Here is a 22,079-nt window from a genome sequence, read left to right on the forward strand (position 1 = left end):
TGCAATATGGCATTACCGGCTGTTGGCTTACCGTACATTTTGGTTCTTAGTTCATTATCCTGAATTAAGATCTCAACATCTAGAAAGCATATTGAACTGATACTAGTCTCGCTAGTAAACCCTAGATTCAAGTCATTTTTGTTCAAATTCTCAATAAACTGTAAGGCAACACTTTCTGTTCCTTTCCAAATAATAAGAAGGTCATCTATGTACCTAAACCATTTCACAACATTGTTGGACATAATGTCATGGAACGTAGGTATGAGGACCTGTTCTTCCCAGTACCCCATATGCAGGCAGGCGTAGCTAGGGGAGAAACAGGCCCCCATAGCACACCCCTGACCTGCTGGAACACCTGCTTGGAGAATAAGAAGACATTATTTTCCAGACATATTTTGATCATGGACAATAACATTTTGTTGTGCTCATGAAAATTAATAGGTCTCGTATTCAAGTAATATTCAATTGCTCTATGTCCATCCCTGTGGTGGATACTAGTGTACAAGGAGGACACATCTAGAGAAATTAGATGATAACCAGTTTGCCAATGCACTCCTTGCAATTTCTGTAATAGATCACCAGTGTCCAAAATGAACGAAGAAAGTCTTTTGACATGTTCCTGGAGGAAAAAGTCTACGTACTTGCTGGTATTTTCCATGATGGAATTGCAGGCAGAGATGATGGGCTGTCCAGGTGGCTTCACAGTGTCTTTGTGAATCTTGGGAATGAAATAAATGATGGGCATCACAGGCTGTTCGTTTTTCAGAAATTTATATCCATCCATAGAAATAAGTCCCATACTCCTCCATGCCATCAAGTTGGTATATAGCAAATTCCAGGCCAGCGTAGCCTCCGCCAATGTAGATCTTTTGTAGCAGTTTCTTTCGTTTAATTGGCCAAGGGCCTCCTCTATATACATTTCTCTCGGCCAAAGCACCACATTCCCGCCTTTTTCAGACTGGCGGATGACTACATTGATATTCTTTTGTAATTGTTTAACCAGCTGATGATATGCAAAGTCACGGTATTGATGTCTTTTATTGTCCTTAACCCCTTTCAGGTGTAACAGCCTATGGTCTTGGGCAACCTTTTCATGGAACATGTCAAAATTATCCTTCAACATTAATGGACAAAACGTGGATTTGGGTTATAGTGTTGTGGGTACAGTCACAACCCTGTTTCCCAAATCCAAGTTAGGGGGCAACTGTGTATTCTCAGCCTGCATTTGTAATAAGTCTTTAAACAACTCTGCATCACCCGCAGTGAGAGGCGGGGGACATAAACTCGGTAGAGCAGGCGGTACAATTGGTTCAGACCTGCGCAATGTGTGAAATTTGCGAAGTTTATGTTTCGTACATATTTGTAAATGTCAACACGGGTCCCAGCATAGTCAAAATTGCGTTTTTCTTAAATCCTGATCACCAACGCCTGCTAGTCTTGCTGTGCCTCTAGTATGCAGGCACAACTATATGAAGTAACTCTTGTGAGCCTCATCGATGCACACACAAACGTTACCAATCCACTCACCACAGGCAGCTCTCTGGACATTATAACTCTCAGTCTCTGCAAAGAGGTGTCACTTGTTCACTTACAAGGACCCTCTCTTCCTCATATACTTCACACCTCATCCACTTACCGGAGTACAGCTGCCAAAACTGGAATCACACATCTCCGAAAGGACAAACAGAAGAAGAGGAAGACTTATGACTCATCTTTAGAGGACTGAAAATTGGAGGGTCCTCTATTGGTGAGTAAGTGCTGGAGCGATAGATAGAGAAATGCGAGGGAATGTTTCTTTTTATTGATATGCAATTTAATATCCCATAATACAGTTTGAAAAATACAAATGAGTGGTACAGGCATGCTGCAAACTCTAATAGAAATAGTTTAACAATGCATAAGATTACTGCCACAGTATTTCAGAGTCTGGGAAATATGTTTGGAGGAGTCTGACATCCAGGGCCTGAGAAGATTTAAAGAATTTACAAGAAGCCCAACATTTGTTGGATAAGTTTGCAATTTTACGAAAGTTGTCTTGAACAAAAAAAAACAATTGCATTAAAAAACAGCAATTAGTTATTATAATTTAAACATAAAGGGCCTGATTCACAAAGGTAATTTACACTTTTGAGTACGTTTACACTTTTGGGTAAATGTCCTACTTTTCAGCATTAACAAACTGCACTTTTGTACTAACTTACACTTTTGAAGTAAGTCCAGCACTCACAGGGCCATTCAATGGTACTGCAAGACACTCCCATAGAAAATAATGGAGGTAGGAACTTAGTGCAAAAATGTAAGGGTGTGATTCACAAAGCTAAACTTACACTTTTGTGTAAGTTTCCATTTTTTGGGAATTCACAGTGGAATTTTAAAGGTTGTATCTTTACAACTGCAGAGTCTCTGTAATCCTAGAGGAGACTACACATAAAAAGATAGATAGTCATAAAGATACTACTCGTAAAATTGCTTTGTGAATTAAAAAAAAAGTAAACTTAGACAAAAGTGTTAAGTTTACCTTTGTGAATCAGACCCAGAGTTAGTAAAAAAGTGTAAATTACTAAAAAAAGTACAGTTTGTAAATAGCACTTTATAGTACGTTTTGTAGCACATTTGAGGTACTACAAAATGAGCTACAAAGAGCAGTTTGTGAATCAGTCCCTATGGCCTCGATTTTGAGTGTCTTTATAGTAGTTCATTATATATTACACAGATGAATAATGACACCTTAGGGATCGTTATTTTGCAAATTTCACCTGCAGAAATTTCCATCCCACTCGTAATGTTTTTTAAGCGGTTGTGGGTAAAACAAAGCATCTGCGCACATGCACCCTTGCTCTCACGAACCCATAACGCAATACTCGCCACATTTAGGTGTAATCATGTTTTCTTTTTCGCTTCGTATTTGTTCCTCTATTATTTGTGTTATCTATGCCTGCAACATTAAAAAAAAAACATCGAAAAGCTCTGCATCAGCTTGCCAATGCTACAGCTAGTGGTTTCGTCAGGAGGCAGCTTGCTCCAGCTCATTTCTCCTGTTAGCGCCACCTAAAACAGAACCTAAAACAGAACCAATTACGTACTATGAAACTGGGGAGAGGATGTGGAGTAATGGCCAGAGCTGCAGACTTCGGAGCTGGGGAACCTTGTTCGAGCCTCGGCGTCGGCTCAACATCCTGTGATTCTGGGCAAATCACTTAATCTACCCCTGAACAAATGTCTCCTTCAGTAGTGCTCTTGAGAAGTGCCTGTATTGATGATTAAGTCCAGGTGTTGAGCACTGGAAACTATAGTCTCAAATTAAGCACTAGTTCTACGGCAAGACAATAAAGGCAACACAAGGCGGGTGTCTAGAGTGCTACCAGCACAATTCACACATTTTCTCTTACAAGCTGTAAATTCACTTTAGAATAGGCTCAATGTTACTTCACCCAGGGCAGAAGAAATCTGTGTGCCCCTTTCCTTTTAATTATACAATCAAGTTGTGTGGTGGAAAAGAAGGTACACTAACAATAGCAGGTACCCCTACCCCAAACTCTTCATTAAGTCCTGGCTTCTTCTCTCTCCAAGACTAGCCCCCAGATAATACTGATGAAAGGGTCCCTATATGGAGTCTGTAGATGAGAAATAGCTGCATTTAAGACAATGTTTTTTTAGTTTCCCCTACTTTTCTCAAACACATATGTAGTATACTTGCTTAATACATGCGGAATGAAGACACCTCGAAGGGAGGTTCTTCTCTCTCAGACAACATGCCCAAACAGAATGCAAAGGGGAGTAATTTAAAGTACTCCTGTGTATGCTTTCTATGAAGAAAACTGAGGAGTAATGCGCTCCTATGGAAACATTTCATAAACCAGGTACAAGCATGGGCCCTTTTAGTACTTTTGGCTCTGTAAACAAATACATGTTCGATAAAACATATCAAATGCCCACATAATGGCAGCAAAATGGTTCTCAAGCCACTATAAAGGCACAATAGTGGCACTATTACATAGTCAGGACATTAAGCATTTAGCATTCTCCTTTTTAAACTGCTTGCTTTTCCTCATCAGGTAAATGCCAGGATATTTTGCATTTTAAACGTGAGGAAGGATGCTACATGTAGGTCATCACCAAAAGAGACAAAGTCTGGTTTTGGAATGATCCATAACAGATGGGACAGAGCTGAAAAAATGGGAATTAAAGGCTGCAAATCCCAGACTGTGGACGTTCACTTTAATCGGCAGACTTCATTGAACATTATTCTAATCTAATTAGTCTGATCTGTCTACTCCTTCTGCATCACTTTGTAAAAAATCCAATCCGCCGTAACATGATCCAATTTGTCCATCTAAGCTGAGTTCAGGGATGTCTCATATTCCTTATTTTGCTCCAGAAGAAAAAGGTTTTTTAAGTGTAAGGATAAAGGCAGAGGGGTTTCCATCACTGGCCAGGATGAAAAGATCGATGCCACATGTTTAGGGTAACCACCACTCACCATGTAATTGTGTTCGGTTTAGAATCATATCGCTGTATCATATGTAAACCTCTTGAAAAGCTGGCAGGGAGGCATCACTCCTGTACCTTTTCATGAGCACTCTGTGATGGGTGAGTGAGCTTGACTATGCATCATATCTAGTAGCCCCACACCCTGAAAATAGGTTGAGTACATAGTAGGTTTGGAGACACAGAGGGGGTCAAAATTAAAAGGTCATACCTGTAAAACCAGAAAGCTGAAACAGAATGAATGTTACAATGTTGACTTTTAAATATCACTCTGCAATGTTATAATAGCCAGAATATCCACTTTCAACATATCGTGAAGGTAAGCACTTATCAGTAAGTATAGGTTAACTGTTCTTAACTCCTGTTCCATGTGAATTGTCAAGGTAAAGAGATCTAGAGGGAAGAATAGTAAATCTATCTATCTATCTATCTATCTATCTATCTATCTATCTATCTATCTATCTATCTATCTATCTATCTATCTATCTATCTATCTATCTATCTATCTATCTATCTATCTATCTATCTAACTATCTATCTCTCTGTTCATTTAACCCCTTCCATGCTCATGACGGAACGGTTCCGTCATGAGCGTCGGTTGGCCTGTGCTTATGACGGAACCGTTCCGTCATGGTTCCATAGACCCAATGGAACGTTCAGCACAGCGCAAGAATTTGCGCCGCGCTGAACGGGTTAAAAAGCCACAGCTAGATTGAATCAAAGCACCAAAGCTGTAACATTTTATAGTCACAGAAATTATGGTTAATGTTCTAGAAAGCTAAAATGAGGACATATTTTCTGAGTTCTCAAATGTCACTTTGATCCATGTCATTAAAACAATCTGACATGCAGACTGAAACATGAACTTTCAAGATCAGCAGTAGCCTGGCAGCTAACTCCCTAGTGATCAGCTGCAGCTTTACCATTTTATTTGCGATCACACCCAATGCGTTTCGCAGCCGCAGCCGCTTGATCACGAGTCTCGTGATCAAGCGGCTGCGGCTGCGAAACGCGTTGGGTGTGATCGCAAATAAAACCTTACCTTAAATGCATCTGGGCCTCAACTTGTTGTGCTTTGGAGATGATATGACAACCTCGTTGTTGGATATATATATATATATATATCTGTATGTAAATCGGCGATATATATATATATATCCAACAAATAAGGTAGCCCCAGTGGAAGAAGCCTCCGGCAGAAGAATAGTTCATAAATTGTAGCTGACACACATGCAGACAGGCAAACAGCAGGACTGGAGCATCAGCGTTTCTTCAGCCAGCCAGACGCGTTTCGGGAATCTGTTCCCTTTGTCAATGGCATTCCGTACAGCATTTCCGGCACACTTTTAAATTCCAAGTACCTGACTCAGTGGGCATGGCAACTCCCCTTGCCTTATGGTTCTTGTAGTGCCAGGTACGTAGCAGCAGTGAAAGTTAAATTATATATATCTCAACAAACAAATCCAGTGCCTCCCTCCTGCCCTCCTGCACCAGAATGACGACATAGCAGTCTCCAACACTCTGGCAAGGATTTTTGTATTCTTTTATGCTTTGAGCCATGACCCGTTTTGGCAGGATACCCTGCCTTGATCACACGTGTGAGCAAGGCATAATTGCCGAAACGCGTAGCACAATAAACTTCCTGAACGGTGATTATTCATTGAGGTCTTGAGAGTGCATTATTTGGCAATGCAAAGTTTCACTTTGGATGGATATATAAAATATATTTTATATATATATGTGACATGTGACCAAGGGCCAACGGGCCCGAAACGCGTTGTGCTGTTGTTGCCTCACCTGCACATTAAAACTTAACCGAAGTCAGATCCTGTGGTCCGTCTCTCTCTTTGTGCTTCGCCGATCCTGGGTGATTGGAAGTAGCGTGCGTGGAGACACTCGGTGCATATATATATATATATATATATATATATATATATATATATATATATATATATATATATATATATATATATATATATACACAGGTGTGTATAAGACATTTGTAAAGGGCATCTATCTATCTATCTATCTATCTATCTATTTATCGTGAATATTATATTTTGTCTGGGCATTATTTAAAACTTATTACATTATTTTATAGCGCTAAAATGTTACCACCAGCAATCTCTGAGTGCTTTGAGCCTTGGTAAATGAGCAAGAAGGGAAATGTAGAGGATGTGTTGTAATGGAACTACAGGAATGTGTGTGCAACCATGGGCAATGAAACGCACTGACAAGGTACTGTCCTATGCTTTTCTAATTCCCACGTTAGTACACCTATTCCTCTACTTGTGTGGGAGCTTGTCTCCTCCCATGCTGTCCTTAAACTACCCTGCATTGGAATGCACTGTGTTCCTCTTGCTTCCTGCCTTTCCCCATCCTCACACAGGTAGTTCTTTCCAGTGTCCTGGATGTGGACCAGGAAGGACTCTCTCCTACAGGATCCCAGTTTACCTGTGCGATTACATCATTCACTACTATCGCTTGGTCACAGGTTAGCCTGTTTTCCACTAGTCTTCTACAAATTAGCTGCTCACAAATGATCAAAGTAGGTAATATATAAAATGGAGGAAACTCTTCAGGGAGGCAGAAAGAGAGGAAAAAAATTGACACTTTCCACAGAAATAAGCACAATTTTATATATTTGGGCAGTTTGAGGAGGATTCACTATTTTGCATACTAGCGTTTTTGTGGCTATATCTCGTAGCTATAATGAGTGGTAGTTATTCTACTAGTAACTTTATTTTGGTGGTGTGATTCCGTAAATACATAGAGGAGCAGCTGTTCCATGAGTAAATACATTTTGATGTTGCATTTCAATAGTTATTTTTTTGTTTGCTATTTTAGGTATGAACCTAGTAAATATGTGTTAAACCTTTTATTATTATGTAAATTACATTATTTAGCTGATTACAGTTGAGAATATACTGATAATGGCTACTGATAGAATGAGCAAAGGCATTATAGTTACTAGGGATAGTAACCTTAGGTATCTGTGTCACTGTGCTCAGACTGACACTGATTCCCAGCGAATGGGTACCAAGGGGAAACCGGAAGTAGTGCTACCAATTCCCCCACCCGCGGAAATGGAACCCATTTCTGGCCCTTGATTAACCTTTAAATCTTGCATGCCTTTCCAGTGGAAGGTAATAAAGCCGACAAGCAGATTACAGAACAAATCTACAGAGAACAATGCTTCCAGCTACATTGAGCACAAATGAAAGGAAATGCACTTGCAGGATTTGATACAGCACCAAGAAATCCAAATTAAGACCTGCAAACTATGAGTTTTGCGAGATTACAATTTCAGCTGCAAAGGTTTGCATAAAGTGCAAAACATTACAGCTTCACTTAGTTGTGTGTTTTCTTACACGTGCAAAACTTTGGGGATATAATTATCTGCAAAAAGTTTCTAACGAGGGTTTTCCCTCCAAAGAAAAAACAGGGTAATGCTCCTGCAAAAAAATAGGTTTTGCAGTTTTTCTTTTCTACGAATCAATATTTTTGGCATACTATGTTTTAAACTGAACAAATTTTGTCAAGTTGGCCACATAAAAAAAACATTAAGTTGGCAAAAAGCAACTTTGCAAAACAAACACACACACAAAGACATGCGCACACACTCATGTGCGCGAGTACACCCACTTACACACTCATGCTCACGCAAATTATAAAAGCAAACCAGACTAAATCATCTCTAAAACATGCACTTCACGGCCCCGATTTCTTTGAAAGCGCCATTATGGTAGCATAAGAAAACAACAGGAAGCACCTCCTGCCAATGGAGAAAGAATGTGCAGAAATGACATAATTTGATTATGCACTGTAAATAATGTGTGGTATTCCGTTCATCAATGTGCCCCTGAAAATATTTCTTAAAGGGAGCGGAGGCGTGTGGCATTTCATCAAGCACACAGCAGCTGATATCAGTCACGGAGTGGCATTGGAATCACTCCATTCTCGGGCATAACTCACAAAATTACCTCATTGACCCCAGGGCACATAGCACTAGAGGCAAGTTGAAGAATGATGTCAGAACCCTGTGGTATCAGTTGTAAACCACTGCCAAGTAAGTCATACATTGTTGGGCTGATACCAAAAGTAAAGTAGTTGAAAAGACAGGGGCTTGACAACCACAGGTCCCATAACGTGGGGGTTGATGCCAAATGGATTGCTCGGAACCAAGAAGCCTTTTGGCAAACAAAAAAAGCAAAGGCTACGTGGTGCTGCCCGAATTGATAGGTGCTGACGTTAATTTCCACTTAATTTGTGGATTATGGTTGCCTAGAGATCTTCTGCTGGAATAGGCAGTGGCCACTGACATGTAAGGGGGGTGGTGAGGCGGGAGGGAAAAAAACTAAAAGTTATAAATAAATAAAGAAAATAATTGCACTAACCTTAAATCCTGGCACAATGTCCTCCTCGCTCTGGTCCGGGCAGGCAGGCACCAATGCGAGACCAGGAAACTGCAGTAATCAATCCTGGTGCTGCTTTCATGCAGCATGAAAGAAGCACCAGAATTGTTGGGAGAAGCCCCTCTTGACGCTCCTGATGGCACTGGAGCCCTATGCTGTCTCTAATCCACCAGTCCTAGACATAGAATGGCATGGCAATAAGTGGAAAAGGTATGACTAATAAGAACCCTTATCTGACAATATCACTAAGGGCCTCATTACGAGTTCAGCGGTCCAACCACCGAAGGACCGCGTCTGCCAGGAAATCGCTGCAACTGTGGCCTTTCAACTGGTGGATTACGAATTTCCAGTGGGTTAGACAGTTTGACAGTCTTGTGGCAGTGTACAATGTATTTCCATATATATCGATGCTTGTGTGTACATTCCAACTGCACATATTTTAACTACACACATATGCATGATATATGTGGAAAAATACCACCTACCCATTCCCAGAGGCCGATCTATATGTGAGTAGTCCCAATAATGGGTACATGGTACCAAAGCAATTAACTGTATTTTGTCAAAGATGGGGTTGTATTCCTCAGATTGAAGATGCTCCTATGTAGGGGAGACCTGGAGAAAGGGATCCACATCGAAATTTGCTTAGAAGAACTGGAAACAGGTGAGTATGCACACCAACTCCTTTGTTACCGTGGACCTTTAGGTGGTGGTCCAATAGCTGCGGCTAGCTCGTCAGGAAGTCAACTCGTAGTACGGACGACGGTGGTGCGCTTCTGTACTGCCCGATAAAGTCTGCTTTCATCCAACCGCGAACCCAGCGGGTGGTGGTGTGCTGGCGGTGCCAGCGGTCCAGCCGCGGTCTTCGCAAAGCCAATCTGACTAACTCGTAATATGGTGAACGTCTCACCGCCATCAGATTGTCACCGGCGGGACATCGGTCCACGGACCACAGACTCGTAATAAGGCCCTAAGACTGGGTTCCCACAGAGTAGTGTGCTACCCATTCAGAAGTGCTTGAGGTCCTTCCCATGGATAATATGAACTGTATAACTATCCATACCATACCCATTACTAGCTTTGTGAAAGCCTCCATCTGGGATAAACTCCTCATCAGCTGCACTGGGGAGCTACAGCTGCCCCTGAACTTCAGGGTTTATTACTCCTTAGTTTTACCACCAGCTTCATTATAATTAGCTATCTTTGGTACAACTCAAAACAAGCTTCTCTGAGTGGGGACAACCTCTTGTTGCAGGACTATTGACTATCACTCCTAGGTATAAACAACCACCACATTCACTGCGATTACCACTCCTTGGTATTACTCAACATCATCCTCCCTGGGTCACTTTATTATTCTCAACCAGATTCACTCTGATTTACTGTTTTTCCACCAGCGTATTCTACTGGGAGTAGTATATTAGAATGTAAACATGCAAGCACTAGGTGGGTGTGGCTACTCATAGTGCCTGAGATCCGCTTCCTAGCAGGTGAAATGTAACCCTAGTCGATGCCTTCAGATCTAGACCCACTCTGAACCTCCGTCTGTCTACCATAATAATACATAAAATGAGAGCTATTTAAGTCACCTGGGTGGACCTCCATCCTTTCTCCTTCCAATAAATGACATACCCTACTGCCCTACCATAACTCAAGTGAACACCCTTCTGCTGCAACCAGTGTAGAAAGGGACCGGATGCAAAGTCGTAATGTCCAAGAATCGCAAGAGCTAATTGGTGCCTCCAGCCAACACCATTTTAACCTGTGTGTATGTCTCTTACAGTCATCATACTATTAAGCGCTGTGTCTCAAGACAAAACAAGAGTATCTTTCTGGTCAGTCATGCACAACTGTAAACCCTTTCCCCATAGGCTCAAAAGAAAGACTTCCAACCACATTCTTTGCATGCTGTAAAATGCTACCAATATGGGTAAGCGATTCAGTGCTCCACTATGGGTAGTACATGCTGTATAAATGCTACCCAGTGCTTAATGTGAGCCGGTGGTTTCCGGTGCTCGGCACCAGCACTTAATTGTCAACACCGGTGCATGTGACAGTCTGCCACATGGTGGCACTGTCTGGCCAATTTGGAGATTACCACAACAACAGTTAATTATTAATGTAACATACATTAAATTGGCTCTTACCCGCAACCCAAGATATTCTTTGGATGCTTGAAATAATCTGAATTGTCACTCGTGTGTGATGGTTAGTAGTTGTGTTGTTACTCTCATTGGCAGCACAGCACGGTCAATTTGTGGTGCAAGCTGCAGCGGACTCCTGAGGAGAGCCCTGGCACTTATGTTTTTTTTACAAAATAAGCAGTGTACCAATACAATATTACCTTATACTATAATCCTAGTTTAAATGGCAAGTTCCTCCAAGCACATATTGTGGGCATTGAGAGGACCACGATACAAAATCCCAGAATAATCAAGAGATTCGTTTTTTATAATGCAACCAGCCGCATCCGTGCAGGTAACAGGGGTGGAGAGGTGCGGCCATGTGAGGGGGTATTTTGACGAGCGATGCAGAGGGAAAATTAAATTAAAAAAAAAAAATTCCCTCTTTATTGTCCCTCGAAATCCCTCCCACGCGGCCCCAGCGCCCCACCCAGGGCTTTAAGTGGGATAAAAAACCTGGGGGGGGGGGTCTCTCAAAGGGGCGTGGCCAATGTATTCAAGGGCGTGGCTTCAAAAAAACCTAAGCTACAAATCTGTGCTCAGCATAGTGTGCCGCCCGACTTGTATTTCGCTATTTCTGTCATTGCATCCAGATATATGATACAACAAGTAACATCAAACCTACAACAAGTCAAGACTTTTGGCTTTGTCACTGGTTGTTAGTTTCATAGGATAAATAAGCAACAACTATGGCTTGTATATAATATTGAAAAAGCTCCCATTTAAAGTCCTGGTGACACCACGACAATGTTGCTCCTCCTTAGTTCCGAAAAGAGAAAAGAAATCCAGAAAGAAAATGACTCTCTTTAAAGGATTTCCCTTCCCCTAAATAGCTCACCTGGCATGAATTCATGCTGTAACTTCTCCACTAGTGAGAAGTGAGCAGTGTGAGCAGGGAACATCCATGTGCCTGCGGTCACTGCAGTCCGGTAAAAACCGACCGCCAGTGCCAGGGCACAAAACAGACCCGTTTCGAGGTCCCCTAAAAAAACTGCTGTTGTTCAGCACTGGTGAAACCCAGGCCAATTACAGCCCTGTCCTCACCGCTGTTACCTGCAAGGACCGCGGCTGAATGCAACATCTGCCACATTTTCCATTTTGAACAGTTAAAAGTCATCACTCACCTCTTTCTCCCTTCTTTCTATTTCCTGACACATTTCAAGTGGAAGAGAGGTAGGTGCTACTTTGTCACTTTATGTGGGTGCTTTGACAATAATGATCTCCACGAGGTTCTCTTTCCATAATGGCAAGAAAAGAAACAAAGATGGTGGCTGCGAGTGTTAACTTTCAGCAGTTAAAGCTGGAAAATTGTGACAAAGGTCACATGGGGTAAAAAATAAAATGGCGGTAAGATTTTAGAATTTTGTACTGTAGCCATTAAAAAAAGCGACGAAAGGAACGTCCACTTTACACTTTCAATGAGGAATATCTCAACACTGACTCCGAACAGGGAACGGTGAAACTGACCAGCAGGTCAAAATCTGCCAAGTGTATTCCACATGATGCACTGCAAAGATGGTTTTTAATTTGAGATTCCTTACAACCTCGAGCATTGACATCAGAGTGAGAACAGAATTTCCTTCACACGCCCTTCATTTTCACATTGAAGCCGATTGCCAAATCCTGAAACAAAGAACTAGCAGCCTGATTCATTAAAGGTAATTGCGCTCGCAAAGGGCCAGATTCTGAGAATCTGGCCCTATGCGAGTGCCATTTTTGCATTTGGGATTCATCATCCCAAATGCAAAACTCGGTAATAGCGAATTTGCAAATTTGCGAGGAATTACATTTAAGGAATCCCTATTTGAGATTCCTTAAATGCAATTCATCATCCATTTTCAAATTGCGAAATCGCAATTTCGGGCCGCTATTTACCGCGAGGTCAAACCTCGTGGTAAATAGCGAAAACTCAGAAAAATGCTTTTAAAAGCATTTTTCTGAGTTGCATGTTGCACACACACATGTCCTTTGAACATGTGTGTGCGCAACACCTGTTTAAATTAGCATTTAACGGGTGCTACAGGGTGTCCTCTGGACACCCCTGGTACCATTTAAATCGCTATCTTATTTGCGATTAGCTAATTGCTAATCGCAAATAAGGAATACTCCCCATTCATTCCTATGGGCCTTTTGGCCCATAGGAATGAAAGGGGAGTTATTCCTTATTTGCGATTAGCAATTTGCTAATCGCAAATAAGGAATCTGTAGGAATCGCAAAAAAGTTTGCTATTCCTATATGAATTCCGTTTTGCGAGTCTGGAATAGCGATTCCTTATGATTCGCTATTTCCGACTCGCAAAACCTCCCAATGATGAATCAGGCTGTAGGCCTGCACGGGGCAAGGGGCAGAGAGCAGACGGATATTCCAACTGTCGTATCTCCGCAAGCAAAAGACGGCCAGGGGCAGGGCTCGAGTCGGGGTACTACGAGGGTGGACGAAGTCCTCCACTTATTTTACCGGAAGCTCGATAACTAGAGCAAATGGAGCCACACATTCACTCTTTGGCCTCTCTGAGGTGAGATCGGAGACCATTCAGAACGCTGCTCACGCGCTGGCTTCCCTGATGCCAACGCATCTAAGGGGTGAGCGAGGGGAGGCAATTAGTCTTATGGTGCAAGCCACCTTTCGTGACCTGACTTGCGGTCGTGACGTAAGCGTCCCCCACTTCTTTTTATTAGGACTTGTGCCCTGGCCAGGGGTGCGGCAGGAGCAGCTGCACCGAGGCCACGGGATTAAGGGGTCCACTTTAACCCAATTAATAGCTGTGTTGTGCTACAAAACCAGGGTAAGGGGGAGAAATGCCTTGCTTGCGTGAGGGGCCGTGGCATCTTTTCTACGCCACTGAATCTTGCATAACCCGCACAGTAAACTGCTTCTGTCACTGAAACCCAGGGAGGCTGTGTGAGCAGAGCAAATCTCACAGTCACACATACCTCATCCAATCACTCAAATGCAATTTTTATCTGTGTTCTGGAGGGCTCTGCAGAGACAGATGTTAATTTTCTCCTGACACAGATTTGAGTGCCAGTGACCACAGCTCAGCAGGCAGGAACGTGATTACTTCAGTTACAGAGGCAAGCAGGGTGGAACAGGCTGGAATTTATAAGTTATCCTTAATAAATATAAATTTTAAAAAAAAGATGTATAGAGAAAAAAACAATCTTTGTTGCTACTTATATTATTTAAAAAAAAAACATGTTTTTCAGTAACTTGACCAGCACTAGCATCACAGGCTAGTTGGAGACATTTCTAATCTACTGGTTCAATTAGGCATTCCTTAAGGCTTTTGTTTTATGCATGCTTTTTGTAAATCTCTATTCTTTAAAGGAGCAGTGCAGGCTACGTTTCAAGGATAGTAGAGTCACCTTGCTAGATTACTCTGATGCAGTCCAGAAGCATAAAGCATTGGCAAAACCAATAGGTCTCATCTTGAGGCAGTTTTGCCTCTGCCAATGGTTCTAGCCATGGTGTACAGTTGCCCAAATGCTGTGAAGCATTTCTTTTAAAAATCAAAAAAGCCATATGTGGCCATCCACATCATTTGTAAGGCATGTGCAGCAAACATGTGCATGCCTAAAAAATGACACATATGCTTTTTGCTCTTTTCGGTGGGGGTGATCCGAGATGTATTGGTGAACCCCCCCCCCCCCACCCCACCCCACCCACCAAAAAAGTAGAGGCAGTGGGGGTATGCAACATGGGTGAGGGGAGTAGTAACGAGGTGGGACAACACTGAGGTGGGGGAAAGAAACAAACACAGAGGGTGTGCACAGCAGCACAGGGGTGAATTGGGGGGGGGGGGGGGCTACACCGAAGGGGGGAAGCAACACTGATAGGGGAAAGCAAAAATGTAGTAGAGAAGCACATGGGCAGTGAGCATGGCAGAGGGGGGGATGTATACAAAGGCGATTGTAGTGAAACACACATACTCTCTTGTCTAAACAAAAATAAAAAGATAGCGCCTGAAAATAGAGAGCTGAAAAAAAACAGGTAATGGGTCCATTCAGCAGGGGTGCCACAAACACAAAAGAAGGGAAGTGAAGCCCGCACACGCTAATGAATTAGAAGCAAGCAAATCAGTGTGATAAAAGAGCCAACTAATGATAGGTAATGGGTGGGTTCTAAACCCACTGCAAGGTAACAGAAAGTCGCTGTCAATGGAGAGACCTACAAAACCATCAAGGAGTTTGTCCCTTCCCCTTCTGCGCTTCCCTTGTGATTGCATTGCTTGTAAGCCAAAAGTAGGGATAGAATCAATAATGTAGTCATGCTGTCAAAGTGCTTCTGCTTTGGTGTAGTGCTGCAAAGTGGAGCCAAATGCCATTTTGCCCTCACACGCTGATACTCACAAGCCCCCATTTGTTTGGTGGCATACTAATTTTACCATTTGACTCCAAGCCAGTTTCATGCCCTTCCCTTTGGCACTGCTTTCTTTGTCCCTGCATGCCTTCCAACTTGTGTGACCGGGCCTATCGCCTGTGACATGATGGGTTCCAAAATGCAATGAGGAGACATCAAGTTTTCACGATGAAAATGAACCAATTTTAGGCAATGTGGGTAATTGCAGTATTCAGGCCCAGGATCAGCTGCCACCCAGGAAAACCTACTAAACTCAGGCATTTCTGAAAATTAGACAGCCAAAGAGCAAAAGGTGGTGTGATGTACGTGGCTCTCCACAACTTTTTCTTACCCAGAATGTCCTCCAACCAGCAAATTTTGCCTACATTCACACATTTTCCTCATATTTCTCTAAAGGAAAGTTCCAGAATCTGTGAGAATCCACACAATTCCTACTACCCAGCCTTCCCACACTTCGCCTGATAAAAATGCCACTTTCAAAATTGATAGGAACCCTGTTGTGCCATGCAAGGAGTATTTACCCATGCCCTGGGGTGGGAAGTGCTTTCCCCACCAAAATGAAATATTGGTGGTTAACAGGTCCCAAGATGCTTGATTCCGATCCAGGTAGGACCTGGTCTGGCTGTTCAGGCTGGACTGTTCCCATGGAGAGCAGGGTCAAGACTGATTTGCATTTGGCTGGGTTTAAACTGGAATGGTATTGGGAGCACAATGCAGATGGATTTAGGCCCATATCTCTGTATTGGGGTGAATGTTTGACATTGCTCAGCATTCTGCCCATCAATTGTTATTTTTACAAGGGTCTCTGCTTTGGGACTGGTCTCCTCCAGTGAGATACAAGCAGGGTTTAAACAGGGAGCGGTTGCACTGGAAAGGGGCTTTCCAGCTGCACTTCTACCACACTGATCAGTGTTTGGGAGTAGAGTTAAGCTCCAAAGCACTGAATAAACAGAAAATAGTCAGCGACTAATGGCATCAACTACTTCCACTTTCAGTTATGCGCTGGCAGTCATACAAACTTTAAAAATGCTCTTCTCCAACGTTTTTTTTTTGTTGAAAAAAAAACTTCCTTTGATGCTTGCACCAGAAGAATCTTCAGGTTTAGCGTGGCTGAAAAATCTTTCACGCCCACTACACTAAAGAGGCAATACAATTGACGTAAATAGTTTGGCTGGCTCATTAAAGTTGTTAACACAATTAAATAGTCAGTAAATCTATCATAAACTGGCTGGACAAGTACCTAATTTCTTTAAGACTTTTAACAACTCTATTTGCCGAGAACCCCTCTAACATTGTCTGTTCTCTTTTTCTATAACCAGTAAATCTACATCATTTAGACAAACTATAGAGTTTTCAATATCGTGGCCCCATACATTTACATTTTAAAATATGTGTTTGAGACGTATTATTTAATAAGTGATTATATTTTTTTAATTTATGTTATTGTTTTTTTTTTCAAAACTAAATTTAATAATAATATATTTTTAGTTGAGGGATATTGTACTTATAGGGGGGGAGACAATATTACTCACATTCTAATTATTTTTTTAATGTAATATATATTTGAAAATTTTAAATGATGTTTGGAAATTTCAGTTTTACATTTAATAATTGTTAATATTTTATTTTTCATGTTATATTTGATAGATGTAATGTTTTTATTTTACATTTTTAATTCATGTATTAATTGATATGAGTCATTTAAACTTTAAAAACATGTTCAATCTTTATTTATATGTTGACTAAAGGACATAAAATATTCTTTATTTCTTAAATAATTCTTCACATTAATAAATATTTTGATGGACGGTATAGCATGCACAACATGGTGCATGCCACACAGTGCAGGAATGTGCTGCAGGTGCTGTCATGGCAGCGGTCGGCTGTAAAGGCTCTCCTATGAGTCTAACAAACCACTGCCATGAGACTGTCACAGCACTGGCTACTTGGAGCCCGAAGATCTTCTTGGAAGGAAGTCAACAAGCCTTTGCAACTGCAAGTTGACACAGTGCACACAGGTTCGGTTATTGCAACCCCCACAAGGGATATTAGCCTTAAATTTGGCGAGAAAGCAGGGCAGGCCTCGGGAGCTGTGGAAAACAACCACCTGTGTTGCAGAACCTTTCAGAATCCAGAGGAGCTCAGGATCAGCAGACCGGTCGACTTAGTTTCGGAGCATGCAAATGCAGGGAAGTGGCTCCTTCACTCCAAGGGAGATTCCTTCAGGTGTCTTTTATGCCCACAGAACTTGGAAGGTTCCTGTATGGTGCACAGGCACAGGTGATGCAGCAGACTAGAAGGGAGACGAAGTCAAGCCCAAACGAAGTCCAGAGTGCCCAGACGGTAGAAGAGGAAGTGGTGTCTGATCTGAATCTTATCCCATGACGAATCTAGGGACCTACACCCAGGTAAGCCCTTAAGTACCCTAGAGAAAGGAATGGGATGATTCAGGGGACCTTCCCACGGAAGGGTCTGGACAGAGTGGAGGTTACTCCCATGTTCTTCGTCCAGTTTTGCACCAGAGTGCGAGCCTACAGCTCCCAGGACTGGTTTGAACTGTACTATGCATGGGGGCACCAAATGTGCCCCACATGCAGACTGAGTGGCACTGGCATGCGCACCCACTCTGCTCCAATACACTAAACCTGTCTGGGAGGTGGTCACACCTCCCTGTGACAGGATGCCTATTGTTCTGCCTCCCCCTGCTCGAGCTTGGCTCAGTAGCAGGAGGGCAGAATCGTGTCTCTTGTCGGCAGCAACCATTTTGTGCTGTTCGGGTCTGGAAGACGGTTACCGGGGACATGGAGAGCCTAACAGAGGGTTCTTCTAGTGCTTGCAATCATACCTTCCACACCGGGTATGGTGTGGGGGTATGATTTAAACATGTTTGATACCAAATGTGATAGGATTCATTGCAGCCAGTTTCGAGATGGGCATCACATAATTATGCGGTGCCCCTCTATATGGCTTAGGGTTGCTTCACTGACAACCCAGGAGAATGGACTCCGTAGGCAGCAGGGATGTCCTGCTCACGCAGGGGCACCCACTCACTTAGAACCAGGCACCCTGCCTTCAGGATTACAAAGGCCTGCTATAGGGGTGACTTATAGGTTTTAAGTGCAGTGACCCTAGATATAGGAAACCTATATCTTAAGTAACTGGCGCTAGCCCCAGCTTACAAAGGCTGCAATGGCAGGCCTGTAGTTCCATTTTGAATGGTTTCCCATGGGTGACATAATGCATGCTTCAGCCCATGGGGAACCCAATGCCCTGCCTACCTTAGTACCATATACTAGGGATTTATAAGGGTACCCCAGTATTCAATCTGGGATGTACCTAAGTACTGAACATAATGTAATGAAATTTTTACTACGTTTTTATGGACATCGGGGGGGGGTTGTAATGATTTTAATTAATCAAACAATAAACTTATACTACTAATATAGATCACTAAGTACTTAACATAACCAATTTAGGGAGAAAGCAGATAGACTGGGGTCCTGATTAGAAGGATCCCAGTCAGACTAGTCAATAGCAGCTTAGTACCATGCAAAAAGTGGGGGTTTCCACGTAGAAGGATCCTACCTTCCTATAAGTACACTTTAAGCATGCTTCCAAACCATTTGTTTTTGCATTTATTTAGAAGTGATCCAAGTAGGAATATGGCCGGCAGCTCTCCAGCACCAAAACTGAACCCCACAGCAGTGAAACCAGCCCCTACCCTGCCAGTCCACCAAAACGCCCAGTAACCAGTATGGCCTGGTGCTGCTCCACACCACACAAGCACTCCGTGTTGCTCCCCCACCCACACTTCAAAACAAAAAAAATTATTTTGCACAACTCATCTTTTTATTTAAAAATCCAAAGAAGCGCTTGTTTTCTTTAGCCATGCTGCACTGCATCGACAATACTGTACAGCATGTCTATAAAACATTGTCCAAGCGAATAGGTCCCAACGGCAAGATTCATGGGCTTTGTAACGCTTGGCTCTTGTTCCGCCCTCATTTGTTTTGGACCTAGGCTCAAATGTACCTATATCTCTACATATTCACATACATTTGTGCAACAGAAGCTTTAGTTGCTTTTGCCAATATTGTGCCTGTGTAGTTTACTAAGGAAGATTGATCAAATCATACAACTTTCCAAACACCAGAACGACTGACTTTGTCAATGTTGGTTGTGGGATTAGCATCTTTAACATTTCCTGCAACAATGCTCCTCCCCCTACTACTTCACTGCTGAACCACTGGCTTATAAAGGCAACATAAACTTCCCTTTCACAGCACCATCTACAAAATGTCTCCCTATATCCTAAGGTAAGTAATGTTTGCTGCACATAAGAGTAAGTAGCACTGATGGTGATGCCTTTATTAGGCTACATTATTCATCATATATCCCTATTTTTTCTCAGGGCTAATCTCTACTATTGCAGCTATGAGGAAGCACTGCGCCCCCCCCCCCCCCCCCCAGGGCAGCAAACACAATGCAGGGCGCTATGTCCCATTGTTACCTACATCAAACAGCTCCCAATCTAGGTCAAAAGGATTTATGAGGACTTATTCATATGACTTAATAACTGGACTGAGCCCGGCTTCAGCAAGCTGCCTCGTTAAAGGGCTAAGAAAGTTACACTCCAGCTCGCGAGGCAGAAGGCTAAACACGGGCACAAAGGCGGCACTTATGAACACGCGCACCAGCTGACTGCAGCTTAGGCTGTGAGCATGTGTGGGGGGCGGTGGAGGTGGGGGGATTATTCATTTGACCCAGTTCCAGCCCCCCCTTTTTAACGAGTTTGTTAAGTGATGAACTGCCACCATGTTTTCAGTCCTGTTTTCTTCTTTTAAATGTGAGTGCATTCTGGGAGCTGTAGTTGGCTTGCTTCAATTCAGCCAGATGGAATAACGCAGTTTGACACATGGCAAAACAAGTGCATTTGCAATTGCATATCAGCGAAAAACTGTATTCATGTTGAATGTCAATATAATGATAAGTGTATCAGCATCAGTGCAATTTATGTCATTTGGGAATGTTGGTGCAAAAGTGCAGTGGCACTGTTACAATCTGTCATTGGTCTGGCATGAGAAGCACCTCTAGTTGTGGTTTGTTTGCATTGTGGGACTTGTAGTGCTAGATTAGTGCTAAAGTTATATCAGTCCAATGTTTGTAATTGTCCCTACTCCTGGGTCTGCCTTTTTCTACATTTCTTACTACCCATGATTAACAGTGTCACCTTCACAATTCACCTCAGCAAGTAGGAGACGTAAAGGGCCGTAAAACACCCCACCAAACATGGTTTGAGCACTAGTCACCAGGGGGGGGGGGGGGTGCAAAGAACAGAGGGACATAAGAAATGGCATGAGGATGTGATGAGGGTGTAAGAAGACTCCTAGTTAATAATCTGACCATTACCTCCTGGCGTCACTTCCTCTTCCTCTTACTTGATATATGAGGATCTACTCAGCTGCATTCCTGTGACCATAAACCTTAAGAAATGACACATGAAATGCGATTTTGCCAACACACCATTAATTTTGCGTATCTCAAATGTTGTTATGTCAAACACACAAAAGGTGTTGGGGGGAATGCTTGTGAGTAGTCTAACCGGAGGCAATCAGTTGGAGTAGAATTCAAATCCATAGAAAACCACAAGCCTAAACCGGTCTTACACTGCTTATGTTCTGGTTCCGGGAGGACCTCGCGTGGCAACATGGCAAGTACTTTTCCTTTTGGAGCAGGACCAAGGCTGACTTGGATATGGCGGGGTCTAATCTACGATGGCATAGCGGGCAAAAAAAAACTATACGTTAGAATGCTACCGAGAGCGATTGCTGGCTGTTAGACCATTTCCAAGCATTCCTCTTATCACCTTTTGTGTAATTAACTGCCGTTATGTACCAAATTTTAATATGATTATCAGAAGACAAAACATTTCAGAACCAGGGGCCTTATTATGAGTATGGAAGTCCATAGGGCTGCACTACTCGCTGTGGCGGTCCTACCACTGCCACTTTGCAGCACGGTGCGCCGCATTAAGAGAGTGGTGGTTGGATCTCTACAGGACCGCCGCCTCAACCAGGATCCAGGATCCAACAGTATGGCGGTGGCGGTCAGGCATAGTAATATTCTGGCGGTGCTGCTGGGGCACCGCCGAGTATATTATGAGTTGCCAACCCACACCCTTTCCATGGCGGTGAACCTGCCATTAAAAGGGTGACAGTGAGGCAACTAAGGGAGCCCTAATAGGGTACCCTGCCACTCTTGGGCACAGGGATGCATGCAGAGGGGTACATTTAGTGTCCCCCTGGATTTGCATCCCCCCAGATGCAGATGGCGTGTTAGGCTCTTCAATGACAGGCCACCACAGGACCTCCTGCCAGACTGCCCACCAGACCCCAGGATTGAAGTCCTAATCTGGCTGGCGGCAGTCCATTGGCTTTGAAGGTCCTACAGTGGACAAAGCGTTGCATCATCCGCTGTAGGACCACCAATGTCGTAATAAGGCTCCAAGTCTTTTGGCCCTCCTACTTGAAAGACAGCCCTGTGTTTGTTGTATGTATAAGGGGCGCAGTGAAGTTCGCTGCTCCATGTTTGAAACACGACTCTGAACTTGACGCATCTCACCTAGCACCTACC

General features: G+C 43.0%; 1 protein-coding gene across 1 annotated transcript in view; it reads right to left on the reverse strand.

The window, feature by feature from the left end:
- The window catches only part of FBXL7 (F-box and leucine rich repeat protein 7), a 778,002-nt gene that overhangs the window by 588,777 nt on the left and 167,146 nt on the right, over positions 1-22,079 (reverse strand). The gene's annotated exons all lie outside the window — the stretch shown is intronic.

Source organism: Lissotriton vulgaris, chromosome 4_1 (assembly GCF_964263255.1).
Source record: "Lissotriton vulgaris chromosome 4_1, aLisVul1.2, whole genome shotgun sequence".
NCBI lineage: Eukaryota > Metazoa > Chordata > Amphibia > Caudata > Salamandridae > Lissotriton > Lissotriton vulgaris.